The 14,886-nt window shown below is 47.4% G+C and overlaps 1 protein-coding gene and 1 long non-coding RNA gene across 17 annotated transcripts in view; one reads left to right on the top strand and one right to left on the bottom strand.

Annotated features, from left to right (window-relative positions):
* The window catches only part of LOC137486062 (uncharacterized), a 60,926-nt gene extending 50,435 nt beyond the window's left edge, over positions 1-10,491 (top strand). For 3 of the 5 annotated variants that reach the window (XR_011005561.1, XR_011005564.1, XR_011005562.1), the window contains exon 6: positions 460-1,388. This is a non-coding gene — a long non-coding RNA (uncharacterized lncRNA). Of the gene's footprint in view, positions 1-459; positions 1,389-10,184 lie in introns of those variants that run through there. The other 2 variants (XR_011005563.1, XR_011005565.1) reach the window with 2 other exon arrangements.
* Positions 1-14,624, bottom strand: part of STRBP (spermatid perinuclear RNA binding protein) — a 74,288-nt gene extending 59,664 nt beyond the window's left edge. For 6 of the 12 annotated variants that reach the window (XM_068210967.1, XM_068210969.1, XM_068210965.1 and 3 more), the window contains exon 1: positions 14,058-14,203. The gene's annotated coding sequence lies outside the window, so the exon portion shown is untranslated. Of the gene's footprint in view, positions 1-13,970; positions 14,027-14,057; positions 14,205-14,368 lie in introns of those variants that run through there. The other 6 variants (XM_068210970.1, XM_068210958.1, XM_068210963.1 and 3 more) reach the window with 4 other exon arrangements.
* Positions 14,625-14,886: the final 262 nt, after the last annotated feature.

Below are 14,886 nucleotides of genomic sequence, written 5' to 3'. Positions count from 1 at the left end.
CAGCCATGGAAATGGAAAAAAGGATGACTTTAGCAGGGACCATCACTGGTGGAAATGCTCAGTTTGTAGACCACAAGCTATGTTACAAAATTAATTTCTCAGCCTAAATTCTATATATTAGTCTTATCCTTAAGAACATCCTGAGATGAGTAATGAATTTCACTGTCTTTTTTTATTTGCTTATTTTTAATAGGTTATTGAAATTAAAAAAAAAAAAAGTTAAATTAGGTTCTGTAATACTGTATTCTCCAGTGTCTTTGGAGAACAGAACTGTGCTAAGCAATTGATCTCAAACTTGAGAAGCTACAGTTAATCTTTTTTTATCTTTTGAATTTCAGATAAAATCTGGGGGGAGAAAAAGCAGCTCTCATGATAAACGCACCAGTCTCAGGTGGATGGCATTTTTAAACCACAGACACGACTTTGCTGGTTTGGCCTCTTCCTCTACATTTCCTACAGGGCTATGAATTAGTTTAATTTCTCTTTATAGACAGTGATGTCATCTCCATTGTGCCACTCACAAGAGCACCAAAGGCACTTCCAGCTCTTCATTTGCTAAAGAAACTTCCTCAGCCTTTGCATTCTCCACCAGACATCACACCCCGTCCTCCCACCAACATCAAGCAACCAATGTCTGAACAGCAAAACAGGATCAACATCTTGGGAGGCACCACACTTGCCAGGAGCCCCAGGAAGCCCCTTGGGCAGGTCAGTAACCCCTGGGCAGGTCAGCAACCCCTGGGCAGGTCAGTAACCCCTGGGCAGGCTGGCTCACACACAGGGCTGTGGTGCAGCTGCTGCAGCTCCTGGAGCAGGGGCAAACCCCACTCTCTCCAGGAGGAGCAAACAGCCTGGCCAATCAATACCAGCATCCCAAGTACTCTCAGCCTTGCAGGGACATCAGCTCCCAACAACAGAACTCTCCCCAAAGCTCCTTTCATACACTAGAGCTGCTAAAAGTAACACTTGGAATTACTGTCCAGGGAAAGACTAGAGAAAAACAATCAAAGTTAGTTTATTTTGGGCCATTAGCTGCAATTTGTGTCTGGCCACTTCAGTTCCCCCAGTAACGGGAAACCTGCTGTGCCTAAATGCAACACTGACGGGGTTTATTTTATTTCTCAAAAGGAGTTGCACTTGGGGAAGCCACAACCTGACAGGGTAGGAGAGCACACAGTTCCGGATGCAGAGGCAGGATCAAAACCAGGATTAAAAATCAGCTGCCACAGACGGAGGGTGTTCTCCTCAGGTGGGCAGAGAGATAGAAACCCTTTCATCCCTCAGTCCAGAGTAGAATGTAAATGTTTTTATTGCCTGCTTAGCCACTGTGGAAATCTGTGTCCATGTCAACACCATAATTGTATTGAACTCTGCTCTTGTCATCACAACAGACCTGCCTGCTTTTCAGTCCAAAACTATACTTTTAGTGATCTAAGAATGTCAGAGTATAATGCCATCAATCTATCTTATTCCACAGTTAAACATAATTAATCTCTATAACCCGACGCTTATGTGTTAGTGAAAGAAATCCTTTTAAAAAAAATGTACTTAAATACTTTGTGCACTGAAAGAGCACTTGGTTCTGCTGGTTTATGAGTTCTTCACTTTGTACAGCTCCTCTGTTGTGGAAACAAAAGTCCTTGTATTGGGCTTTCTCAGTGATGTTTGCAAACTCCTACACTTGCTGTAACAGGGTGTTCAGAAACAGTTCTTACTGGCCTGGGAAAGTTAGGTTATTTTTTATTAACTGCAGAAATACATTGAAGAAAACAATAACAAGGTAAAAGAACATTCTTGCAAAGGCTTGTTGCTTGTTTTGAAAGAAGCAAAAAGTGATTAAACCTAGCTAACACCTTTTCACTGAGCATTTTGCTCCAAAGCATCTATAATTCACACTCTGCAGGACCAGGAACAGAACAGCAAAACCACCAGTGCAACACTGTCAACATAAGGAAAGGCTGTCCCTGAAATTCAGTGGACAAATATTACCAGGCAATTTCATGCTTTATCAACACAAAATCCAGAAGTTAAATTTAGAAGCATGATTTCTGCAGACACTCAGATGTTTCTGTTCTAAATTTTCTAGAAATTGCAAATTAGAACTTGGCAGACTTTAAAGTAATCCAGCACGTGTCTTGTGCAATCCAAGTTATGGTCAGTCCTAATACTCTGTGAAACTGTTAAGAAAAAAAAATCATGCCTTTCACCACATGGTTTCAGACAAATGACAGAGACATTCAATTTATCTCTCTGCTAAGAATGAAACTTAAGTACTGTTTTTTCCTCTTGGAATATTGCCATGAAAGTTAAAAGATAACAGAGGAACCAACGTTTTCCCCACTGAAGGATAAGCACATTTTGGTGAATAACAGCACTTACAGAACTGCAGTCCAAGTGGTTGTGGCCATTTCTTCCCATTTACCATGGGGAGAATATACTGCATTTCTAGACTGATCTCATTCCTAAATTCTGCAGTGAGATAGCAAAGCATGCAGGTGTCACCAAGGTGCTTTGTGGAACTGGCAAACCCTGCAAAGTTTCTGCAGCAACTCAAGAGATAAAGTGTGTTTTTCAACACCACGAAGAGTAATTGAATGAAACAGCTCAGAGGTAGCAAACCAAAGAAATCTTGGAAATTACTTCTCTGTCTCCCAGTAACGAGACAGTACTGCCCACCCTCCTCTTGCTAACGTGGGGGAGATGGCAACCTCCATGCTGGACTTTAAAGGAGACTGAAAAAACATTACTCAGTCTTTTCTGTTTTGATTGCAGTTATCAAGTTTCATGGTACTTTTATTAGCAAAAAAGCCAAAATCAGACCTTAGATACACAAGAATTTCACAACTCTTCAAACATCACTTCTCTAATTGCTGTGATAGGTGTAAATGTTGTGTTGTTTGCATGGGGAAGACCCCACTGCCCAAAAATTCAAGTGACTTGCCCAGGGCCACAGTAACTCAGTGGTAGCATTGGAACAGTGTAGGTTTTTCATTTACTACACACACCAAGCATGGAACATCCTCTTCCCCTTCCTAGCTTTCCACCTCCTTAGGCTTCATTAGTTTAATTTGAACAGCCACTGCATTCCTGGCTGCTTTTGTTATTCAATCTCTCTTGCAGGATCATGGGTTCCTCACAGGTCATCTTGGCAAACTGTCCCAGGAAACAATTACCTGTCCATTCATGAGAGTCAAATTAGCAATTCAATATCTGAATATGGTATGATTAAACTCAGGAATCTAATTCACAGTGTGTCCTACTTTCAGGCATCAAATTTTTTGAGCACTGTGCTCTTTTGAAAGTCAAACTGATGAGGACTCGGGAACTTTGTGTCTTTTTCAAAAGAGGCCAATGGAGCCCCTCTTTTGTCAGGTAGCAGGACACACACAGTCTGTTCTCAGGAAGAACAGAAGCCAAAAAACAAGAACACTTCAGAACACTATTGAGGGACCTGAGCCATTGTGCAAGATAAGGGGAAGCTTTGCAGGCAGCTCCTCAGCACCGAGCACTCTGCACACCACATTCTAGCACATCGTTGGCTTTGAGGAAAAAACCCAAAGGTTCTCTTTGCCACTTGGTTTTTCTAAAGCTCCAACTGACATAGGAGCAGGCTGTGGAGCATAAGAGACCTTCTTTGCACTCTCTCTTAAGCAACAAAATAACCAGTCAAAACCCAGCTTTCACATTAGATACTGAGTGACCATCCAAAACACCCCAAATTAGATGGAAAGGATGGAGAGGGTCTGAGAGCATCTCTCTTACAAACAAGAAGTACCATTGGGAACTCCCAGATGTCCAGGAGCGCATGGCTTCCCCTGCCTGCACCCAAACCACACCCCTCAAACAAGATCCCTTTGACTGCTCCACATTGAGCTCCAGCCATCCAACAGCAGTTTATAACTCCTGTGAGTTCTTTCAGGATGGCTACTTTGAGCTTTTCAGGAGATATTTCAAACTTTGTCAGAATATTGTCAGCTACATGGATCATCTAGTCCAACTGTAACAAGAGGAGCACAAATAATGAAAGCGGAGCAAGGGAAAGAAAGGAGAGGGGAAGTACAGTAAATCCTGAACTCCTCAGCTCTCTGCCAAAATTCAGTCTTCTATAGACTGCATGAGACTTGCTACTGTGCTGTGTGATGAGGGCAAAGAGAACTCATTGAGACAAGGTGCACCTGCTAAAACTGGCACTAAAACCAGGCAGCTACTGCAAATCAGTGGTGCCCAGCACCAACAGAAAGCAAGTCTTTGTTCTTCTGGCACAAGAGGACTCCTTTACTGCGAGTACCACGTACAGATCAAACATTTATAAGCAACAGAAAAGCTAGCCAAGGGATTTGTATTAAAATAAAGATTGCAGATCACAGTGTGAAGAAACAGGGAACGTACCAGTGAGTCCCATGCCCAGCCAAGCTCTCCCCGAGCAGTCCTTCCTCTGAAGGAGAGCTGCAAGGAGACAGCCTGAGCCAACAGTTTCTACAGCAACTGCAGCAGCACCAGTTCAATGATATTCAAACCCTGCAGTAACTGCAGAACCATCCGTAAATGGATACTCCAGAAGAAATATTTGACAGTTTCTCCTGGACAATCCATTGATCCCAATCAGCTCAGTTCAACTCCAGAGTCGCCCATTTCTCTGCAAATGCTTCTGAATCCTCTTTACCCTTAATATTCTTTCAGCACACTTACTCCCCTTCAAAACTTCATGAAACAGCCACCAGAGAAAGTTTTGTAGACACAGTGCTGGAAGAAGTGTCCTCATCCTTCAAGGGAGAGACCAATGCATCCATGTGTGGTGCTGCTGCAACTCCTCATGGAGGGTGGAATGCTGTTATGACAGTGGCATTGGGCTGCTGCTGCACCACTAAAAGCACACTTGGAAGCATCTCAAGGGGAACCAAAACAGAGGCCAGTTACCACCCAACTGCACAGAAAGAGCAGATCCATTTGTAATGTGGCTATTTTAACACTAATGTAGAAGCCATATAAAGGAACACAAAATATTTCACCTATACACTTGGTAAGTTCTCACCTAAGAATTGTCATTTACTGAAGGATGTTTGGGGCAGGACATCTCTTATTTCCCTTTTAAGAATCTGCTGTAATAAATCACAGCACCTCAACAGTCACACCTTCATCAGTTGCACATTGCAGGAGTTTTTCCATAAGTCTGCAGTGTTACATCGGATCACACTGAAACTTGGCATGAAGCTCAGGCTCCTGACCCGCAGCAAAAAGTTAAACAAAATTGCTAGTTTGTTTTTAAAAGGGGCAGGAGGTTTCCAGTTTCAGGCGCCTCGGTGTTCGGGGTGGAAGGGAACAGTATCTACAGTCACAACTCAGGGACATTCAGTATTCAACCCCTCTGCAAAGAAAGGGCTTGATCAGAGACCTGGCAAAGGTGCACTTTGTAAGCTGCTCTCTTCTGTTAGTTTACCACATAAGGCCACATCTACAAAACCAGTTTTTTGGTCAAGAGATCACTACTTTTATAGCACTGACTCCCAACTACCTGCTTTAAAAAATATCCTTTATCTCCTGAGCTAACAAAAGGAAAGGTACTGAATTCCCCCAAAAGATAAAGCAGACCATATGAATATATTCAGTGTAAAAGACAATCTAATTCCCACACTAATGGTAGGAGAAAAAAAAACAAACATGAAAGCAAAAATATTTTGGTTTTATCTTCATGCCTTTTATCATGATTTATCCAAATAGCACCATCACTATTGTGACTGTGATAGTTGTTGTTTTTAAAATACAAAGAACTATGAAATCTTAAGTGGAAAAGCATCTTATAAAGTTCCTGAAGTATAAGCATGCAAAGATGACTTCTGGATCAAATATATTCCTTAGCAGGCCAGTTTTGAAGGAATAAAGACTGCCGTTCCAGACAACCACCTTTTAACACAAATTAAAAATTTAGAAGTTATTTATTTAGCAACTATGAACAGTGTCAGTTTCCACAAAAATTGCTAAGACTGAAAATTCAACTAAATTTTTTAAATTGTCGAAATCCCCCCGTTACAGGAGGTTCTTATGTGCCTCCAAGGTGGGAGTCATGATTCTTTTCTCTTACACAAATTTAGACAACTGTGTTCTCTCTTCAGCCTTCTGGCCATCTGTAGAGATGAGGAGGTGTGTACAGATGTGGGCTCAGAGCAGAACAAGCTACTTCTCTGAGCTCATATTTTTGGCAGTCACCAATTTCACCCTCACCCACCAGAAGCAAAGAAGTTATCAGTTTTGTCTCCCCGCCCTTTTCCCAGTATTTGCCTTTCTTCCTGGCTTTTCTAGAACACTTGTCACCATATTTACCAGAATACATTTATTACGGGTTTTAAAATAACAGTTTTTGCGAGACAGGAAAGCATTTCAGATCTTTATAGGGGGAACTTCAGACACTAAGAAATGAAATTGTGTGGTAAGTCAGCAGCAGAACCTGAAAAGGGGCCAAATGCTGCCCTAATCAATACTTGCAGGTTAATTGCCAGACATTCTTCTCTGGAACACAGTGTAGCTCAGTGCCTGCTGTTGAAGAGTTTTCCCCATTTCCAGTTTTGGAAGCAGTGCTCCCAGTTCTCCTATGCCCCATCCCCGCGTACCACACACTGCAGTTCAGCCCCAATGATGCTCTTAAAGGTCACCCAAATGGCACAGCTGAGCACTTTAAAGGAACAGATTAAGTCTCTGCATGATTGAAGCCTTGGAGAGCATGACTGGGTAACCAAAGAAGCCCTAATCTATTTGCCAAGTCCAATTACCTAGCCATCAAATCAAGAGATCATGGAGCATTAGGACATGGAATAACTGCTCACCAAACAGTTTTAGCTCTCTGAAAAGATGACAGTCACTGAGAGCCTGTGACATGGAAAAGGCATCCTTCAAAGCAGAGGTGGGGAGAAATCAGTTCTTGGACATTTATGTTTCCCCTTATCTTCTGCTGAGCTAGACGAGCTATCAGAGTAAAGGGAAAGAGATTGGGACTGGAAGAGCAGTCCAGTCAGAGAGTAGGAATCCAAATGTCCTGAGTCTCTGTATCTGTTTCTTTGAAATCCCATCAAGTATCCTACTTAAAGACCCATGTTTGCTGTTTGTCCCATCATAGCACAGCCCTCAGCTTTCCAGTGGCTGTGTCTGTTCTCCAGTACTTCATGCCCTGGAGTCACAGGCTGTACACCTACAGCTTCCCCTTCTATTCCAGAGTCTTTTCTGTTAAAGCAAATCCCCCCAGACTGTCACATCAGACATACAGCAATCAGGCAGAGCAGAGAAGGAAAAGCAGAAGAGCATCAGAAGGGTCACAGAGCAAACTCAGCCCCCATACCTGGAGAAAAAGAACAAGTTTCCATATGCAAAGAGCTGCCCCTTTCAGCACAGCTGTATCAAAAATAGGAGTAAATTACTAATCTGTCTCCTTGTCTTCATACTGGAAAATGGCTGTCTTCAGCCAGCCCCAGCATCAGTCACACCTGTCAGAACGTCACACAGCTTCCTCAGCTGGGAAAACCAGCCACGCAGGTTGGGCCACTGCCACTGCTCCCACCACGGCCAGGGAATGAACGCCACGGCCAGGGAATGAACGCCACGTAAATAGCTGCTATTCAGCTATTGCAGATAAACAGCTGGTGCATTCAGCTTCAAAACTGATCAGATCTTAGCACACGTTAGTCAGCACTTCCACATTCACCGATGTGATTTGTTTTATGCTTAACAAAAACACCTGCAGCCCAGTCCCATGGACCTTCCCCACACAAGGTGCCACCATCGGACCCTTGAGGATCATGCTCCTACTCTGTCAGAAACACAGCACCAGCTGACTGCCATGGAGCAGCTAACTCAAATGCTTTTTATTTTCTTTGTTAGTACAAGTTGTAATTTGTTTGTTGAATGGATCTATTCATACTCTCCTGACATGTAGTCTCTACATCATGTGTTTGGGCTAGCTGGTCAGTGTCTTGCTAAGCAGGCTGTAAAAAGACTTTGTCAATCAAACACCTTTATTCAGGTACATACCAGCCAGCAAATTTAAAACATCACCTATTTCAACAATGGCAACTCAATTCAGTGGAGTGCAGCTTGTTTCCTTGCTGAATTTTGTACAGTTCCTTTAGAGAGCAAGATATCACGTTTGTGATTTCATGTTAGCTCATGTCATGGAGATACCATATTTATGGAAAGGGTTAAATTGGAACACGTGCTTTGGCTGCTACGTCCTAAAAACAAAAGAAAAAAAAAGCCCTGCAACAAGTGAAGAAAATGTTATGCCTCCTTCAAGATCAACCATGATTTACCACAATCCTGTTATGGGACCCATCCCCTGCAATATATAGACTAAAAAAGATGTATTCATTTCACAATGTCAGTGGAACTATGGTAAACAGTTTTTTGGCAAAATCTTGCTGGAAGGAATCAGCTGCTGTGTGCCCAAAAAGCCCCTGCCACAGCCTGAGGCCTCCTCAGCCTCTTGAGGGGGTGTTTTGCCAAAGCTCATTTCTGGAAGCACAGAGCAGCTGCACAGAGGTTGTGGGGCTGGGCTTCCCACACACCCCTGGGCTGTGCTGGCCTTTCCACAAGGCACATCCTGCCAGCTGAGAACTGGGACTAGGGAACTTTGGGCTTGGGGTCATTATCAACGCAGCCCAGTAGCTCCAGAGGAGCATTCCCCCATGGAACATCATCCCCGTGTCTCGGGGAATACTAAAGGCTCTGAGGGCCCAACACTTAGGACGCTGTGCCAACACTCCAGTCTGCTGTGTTGCAAGTAAAAATGTGAAATGTGTTCAAAGTGTCTTCCTTCACAAGAATCCGAGGAAAAAGAGAAAGGCACAAGGCCCTAAACTCAGCTTGCCCTTTTCTGCTCCTACCAGGGGGCAATTTCTATGGGGCAACACCAGTTTCTCACCATGGAGCTCATTTACTGCCAAGCCAAATGCCAAGTTCTGCTTTAAAATCTAAATGAATTCTGGTTCATAAGATTTCTTCAAGTTTGTGACATCTCACAGCTACCCACGACTAAGACTGTTTTTCCCAACCAGATACTCAAACATAAAATTTTTCAATAAAGACAATTTAAACTAAATGCACAAAAAGAACAAGAAGCAGCAAAATTTAATTTACTGGCATAGCCATACACACCCCAATTTTATTTTCTTTTTAAGCATACAATTAAGGGTAATTTAATTCCCCTGTGTAGGCATTACATGAAAGAGAAACATTATTGTAAGAAGAGCTCAGTACTGTTGGTACACAAACCTTACGACAGATAAATTAGACCTTAGGAAAACAGCATATAATTTACATTTTGTTATGTCAATCACCAGGAGCATCTTAGGGCTCTTAAATAGCACACCAAACCACAACATAAGGGAATTAATGTAAATCAACACATGTGGCAGGATCACTCAAGTTTCCACAACCCAAAAGATCCCTAAAATAGATTTCATAAGATTATTCCTCTTCAACATCCACTTACACTTTTAAGTTACCAACAAATTATGACAATATTTTACTACAGAAGAGTTATAAAGTTTTGCATAGTTATAGAAAAATCAACGACATAAGACCAACAAGGGCATGGGGTTTAGTAATTAATCCCTGGTCTTCATTACTGGAGAAAGCAATGGGCAGATGTGCAGGTGGCCCAGGGAAACAGCAGCCTGGCTCAGCTGCATGCAAAATCCAGCCTTGGGTTAGTCCCAGAGTTCTTGGGTTTGGCAGCAGAGGAGGGACAGAGCAGCCCAGGGCCATGCCTTAAATACCCTTCACAAGCAGCAGAACAAATGACATACCCTAATTCTGTTCTGGGGCTTCCCCTTTAGACAGCACCTCGTCCACATTCTGACACCACACAGGAAATGAGCAGAAAGGTCAGGATGTGCAGTGCACAGCAGAGCTAGGAGCACAAGGCAACAGACCAGCGTAGGGTGGGCTCCAAAAATTCTGTCCCCTCCTATCCCATGATGACTAGAGTAAGAGGACCAGAAACATAAGGTAATTTAGCTACTAAATAAAGACTAAAAATCCAGAGTGCAAGATGTTTACTTGCTCATGTCATTCATAAGAATTGCTCTGCAGGTTTTTTGTTAAAGGACATGAATTGAGGTTTTCAAAGAAGTTAAATAGGAACACTGTCCCTCTGTGAGCTGACACCGACACGAACTGTGAGAGTTTTCTGTCATCAGTGCTCAGTGAAAAACTTGCACATAAGATGGAAAAACTACACAAGTGCCAAGAACTGCAGAAGTACAACTGGAAAGAATACTGTCTTTGGCCTTGGAGCTTATATCAATTATTGCTTTTAACAAAAGATACCTGCAATGCCTTTCAGGTAAGGCTTCTCCTTCCATAAATATCAAGTACAAAGTTTCTATTTGTCAAATCACTTCACAACTACAACAAACGTAGTCAAACGTATGGTTTCTATAGAAGGGTTTGAGACTTGCGTTTTTCTGTTCTTTAAATCTCTTAACAGTTTTTTCATATTGCTTTAAACAGGAATTTTCCTTTTGATTTCCTCACTGCAGCATATTCAGCAGCAAAGCAATCTTCACTTGCCAATACTGCTGGGTTACAGGAAATCCAGGACACCACACCAGCCAAGTCCTCCTCATGTGGCTGTTCAGAAAAGCCTTCGCTCTCCCCAGCCCAGTACAAAGTAAGGCACAGACCCCAAAATGCTGAAGTCTGCTGTCGGCATGGTGAGACACACCATAAACCCGAACTCGCCAGAGCTGGAGGTGAGCCCAGAGAGGTGCAGACTGACCCTCTCATCCTCACCCCCCCAGCATCTCCCTCAGCAGCCAGACCATCCCAGCACCTCCCTCCCACCTGACGCGAGCACTCCCCTCACCCAGCCCAGTCTGTAAATGCACCAACTGCCACTGTTCTGCTCTTCCACGTTGATACTTTGACACCTTGGCCACTTCTAGGTGTATGTACCTCACCCCAGCCCTGGACAGGGTTCCACGTTTTAACAGACGCTTCACCAAGCATGTTCATGGTGGCTTTTCACACACTCAGAAGCTTGTTAACCAGCCAGAGCCTTTCCCACTCCCCCTTTCCAGCCATGGATATGCTCTTCAAAGAGCTCTGTTTACATGCCAAGCTACAAAGCAACGTGGAAAAACTGCAGCTTTTATGATTCTACAGTGAGGTTTTTCACAACATGAAGCAGCTTCTTAGACTACTTTTTTTTTTTTACTTTTTTTTTTCCAAACAAGATTTCACAGTTAAAAAAAAAAAATCTCAGTCCAGCCGCAGGCTTTTGAAGAACATTAACAGAGGGGCTTCAAAAGAAGAGAGCTCTGCGACCTTAAGCACTGCATCCTGAATGATCATCCATGGGAAAACTGCATACAAGTCAGAAACAAGAGTCACCAAAACCCACACATCCACCACGGTTTAAACTACTTCTGCCATGTTTAGGTTTGGCATGGCTTGCCTTATGCCACTTATGTACCTTTCCAACTGCTTACTGTCTTCTCATTTACTTCTGAGTCTTTGTTTTGAAATCAGCTGTGTCTGAAATTCCTTCTAGGACAAGCCACAAAGCTGGGTTTGGTCACTTCCTCAGCAACATTGACACCAGTTACCCCTGGGGCTCCCCAGCACACAGGTATTTCTATGTGGAATCTTCCTCCAGTTCCCCAAGAAATCAAGCCCTAGATTTCCACCTTGTATTTAGCCTGTCAACCACACAGAGCAAGAACTGGCACTTTATCAGCATCTTCTTTGTGCAGAGATGAGAAATACTGCCAACGGTTCAGGAGAAATGACGAGTCTGGGTGAACAGCCCCATGCAAAGAAAGCCCTTTATAAAACCAGGACTAACCAAACTCACAAGACTGAAGATTCTCTTTGAACTACTCGTGCCAAAGCAGCACCAGACTGGCACCATCAGTGATGAGATTCTGAGGAACAGAGCACTGAAAACATTAAACCCTCACTGTTAGCAATCCTACCCTCTCTCCTCCACATCTCTCCCTGCATTCTACACAACACGGAGCAAAGGGAAATGGTTGGAAAGCTGCAGACAGAAGAGAATTATACATGCTAAGAACTTCCAGAGAAAGGTCCATCTTCCTAAAAATGACCAGGAATTTAGTAGAAGCTACAGCCAGCTGCAGTCTGCTGACACAGATTTCTCCTTCCTCTCTGCACTGGCAGGAAAGAACTACAACCCGGCTTGCACACCTTCCCTGGAAGAGGTGGGCTCGTTACATTGGAAAACAATTTTGCTCTTCAGAGAGAAAACCACGACCTTGAGCAAACACAGGAGTACAGCAATGCAACCTCTCCAGAGACACGGCCAGGCCTTCCTCGCTTCCCATTCCCAAAGTTTTGTTTTAAGGCCTCCCCTCCAAGTAGCCAGCACTGCTCCATACTCCTTCCTTCCTTCCTCTCTGCCACCACGGCTGCTTCCTTTGGCTCTCAAAAATGGTTACCATGTCTTTAAAAATCAAAGAAGACTAGACCAAGTCTGCAAACAGTCCTTTCTTCTCCGTTCTTTCTAAAGATGTTAAAGTACTCTGCATGAATGCGGGAAATTATTTTAATTTTCTGTCTTTACCGTAGAAGGCCAGGCTTCAAATGTTTGCTAGAACACAAGTATTTTAATTTAAGTTAAACAGCCCAGCTATTTTAATTAACTTACAGTTTCATAAACATTTTTTGGAACTGGAGATCTGAAACATGTGATATTCTTCACAATAATCCCCACTTAAATCTTTCTTTGCTTTGCCTTTCTGAGTTGTCATGACAGAGTACAATAAAACTTTTAAAAACTGTTAACAAACTAGAGGACACAGATACAGAAAATAATTAATTCCAATGTATCTAGGACCCCCCACATGATAAATTTTCTCTTTTGCCATACCCTGTACAAGAGCTGCTCGGAATGCTCACACTCTTCTCTCTGTAAATCACAAGGCACCATTTTCAGAGCCATGTAAATAAATAATAAGACATTTAGCCAGATAACGCATATTTCCACTTTAACTCAAAACTCAAGTTTTGCTCTACTCAGTGGCAGGCATGTGACTCCCTGGTTATCCCTTTCACGCTCTCACTTCCAGAAGGGATAGCGGGTTAATGATTACAAAATCCAGCGCAAAGCAAATACAGAATGAAAGAGGAGGAAAAGCCCAAACAAACCGCGGACCATAACACTGATGAGTGCGCCCGGAGCCAGGAGCCTGCCCGGGGCCCGGAGGGACTCGGCTGCCCCGCGGGGCCGGGGCGCGGAGGGCGCCGCACCGACCGCGCCGGAGCGAACTCGGGGCCGAGCCCCGAGCCCCGCGGGAGCCGCCCAGCCCGCACCTGGCCGGGACCGCCCGGGGACACCGCGCGCAGCGGCCCGGCTGCGCCCCGGTCCCGCCGCCAGGTGCGCGCCCCGCGGACAGGTAACGCGCCCCGCCGCCAGGTAACGCGCCCCGCGGACAGGTAACGCGCCCCGCGGACAGGTAACGCGCCCCGCCGCCAGGTAACGCGCCCCGCGGACAGGTAACGCGCCCCGCGGACAGGTAACGCGCCCCGCCGCCAGGTGCGCGCCCCGCGGACAGGTAACGCGCCCCGCGGACAGGTAACGCGCCCCGCCGCCAGGTAACGCGCCCCGCGGACAGGTAACGCGCCCCGCGGACAGGTAACGCGCCCCGCCGCCAGGTGCGCGCCCCGCCGACAGGTAACGCGCCCCGCGGACAGGTAACGCGCCCCGCCGCCAGGTGCGCGCCCCGCCGACAGGTAACGCGCCCCGCCGACAGGTAACGCGCCCCGCCGACAGGTAACGCGCCCCGCCGCCGGCGGAGGGGCGGCCGCCCGCGCACGGCGCCGCCGAGCCCCTCACCCCTCCCCGCCGCCCCCGCCCGCGGCCCCGCGGGGCGCGGAGCCCCCCCCGCCCCACCGCGCCCCTCCGCGCGCGCAGCAGCGCCCCCCCACCCCGCGCCGCCCCCCGCGCCGCGTCCTGCCCTTGCCTCCTGCCCGCAGTGCCCGGTGCAGTGGGAGGAGCGGTGCCCGGCGACGGGCCGCCCGCCGCCCCGACCCCTCCCCGCCCGCCTCACCCCGCTCGGCGCCGGCCCCGGCGCTGCCCCGCGGCCCCGTCCCGGCTCCGCGGCCCCGTCCGGCTCCTCCGGCTCCGCAGCGCCGAGCGGGGCTGCGCACGTGACCGCGCCCCGCGCCCCCATAGGCTGCGGCTGCCGGGCAACGCGCGCCCGCCCCTTCCCTGCACCTGAGAGCGCCCTACGCCAACTGCGTACGGGCCGCCGCGCCGCCCTGCGCCAGCTCCGTAGCGCCGCGGACCCGGCCGTTTCCTGCAGGCCGGCGCAGCCTTACGGAATCGGCGTAGGGCGGCGCGGCCCGCCCGGCTCCCCACCTGCGGCCGCTGCTCCCCGCGCATCCCGCGCGGCCCCGCCCGCCGCCTGGCGAGCGGCGCTGCCGTTCGGAGCGCTCCGTGCCCGCGCGGAGCGGCGGTGGTTGAGCCGCACCTGGAAACGCCGCTTGCGTAGAGCCCCTGCGAGAGGTCGGTGTGTGTTACGGACTCTCCGTAGTGTCGTCAGCGCGGGCGCCGCACCTGAGGGCTCCCGCCGCGCTAACGGCGTAGGCGCGAGCGTGCCGGGCGCAGAGTGCGCAGCGCTGAGGGCACGGGCTGGGCAGGTGTGTGAGGGCAGAGCCGGCCCGGCCCCGGCCGCGCCCGGGGCTCCGCGACGGGCACCGGCAATGCGGCGGCACCGGCGCTACAGCGACCCCAGCCCCGGCCGCGAGCGTGAATAGCTCCGGCAGCCGCGGCCCCGCCGGCTGAGGGGGGCGCCGGGCGGGCCCGGGGGCAGGGCTGAGGGGAGGGGGCCAGGGCAGGGGTGCGGCAGGGCCTCGGCCCCTCACGCAGCGCGCCAC

This window comes from Anomalospiza imberbis, chromosome 21 (assembly GCF_031753505.1).
Source record: "Anomalospiza imberbis isolate Cuckoo-Finch-1a 21T00152 chromosome 21, ASM3175350v1, whole genome shotgun sequence".
In the NCBI taxonomy this organism is placed as follows: domain Eukaryota; kingdom Metazoa; phylum Chordata; class Aves; order Passeriformes; family Viduidae; genus Anomalospiza; species Anomalospiza imberbis.
Note: the sequence above shows the minus strand (reverse complement) of the source record. Positions and strands in the feature narration are given on the sequence as shown.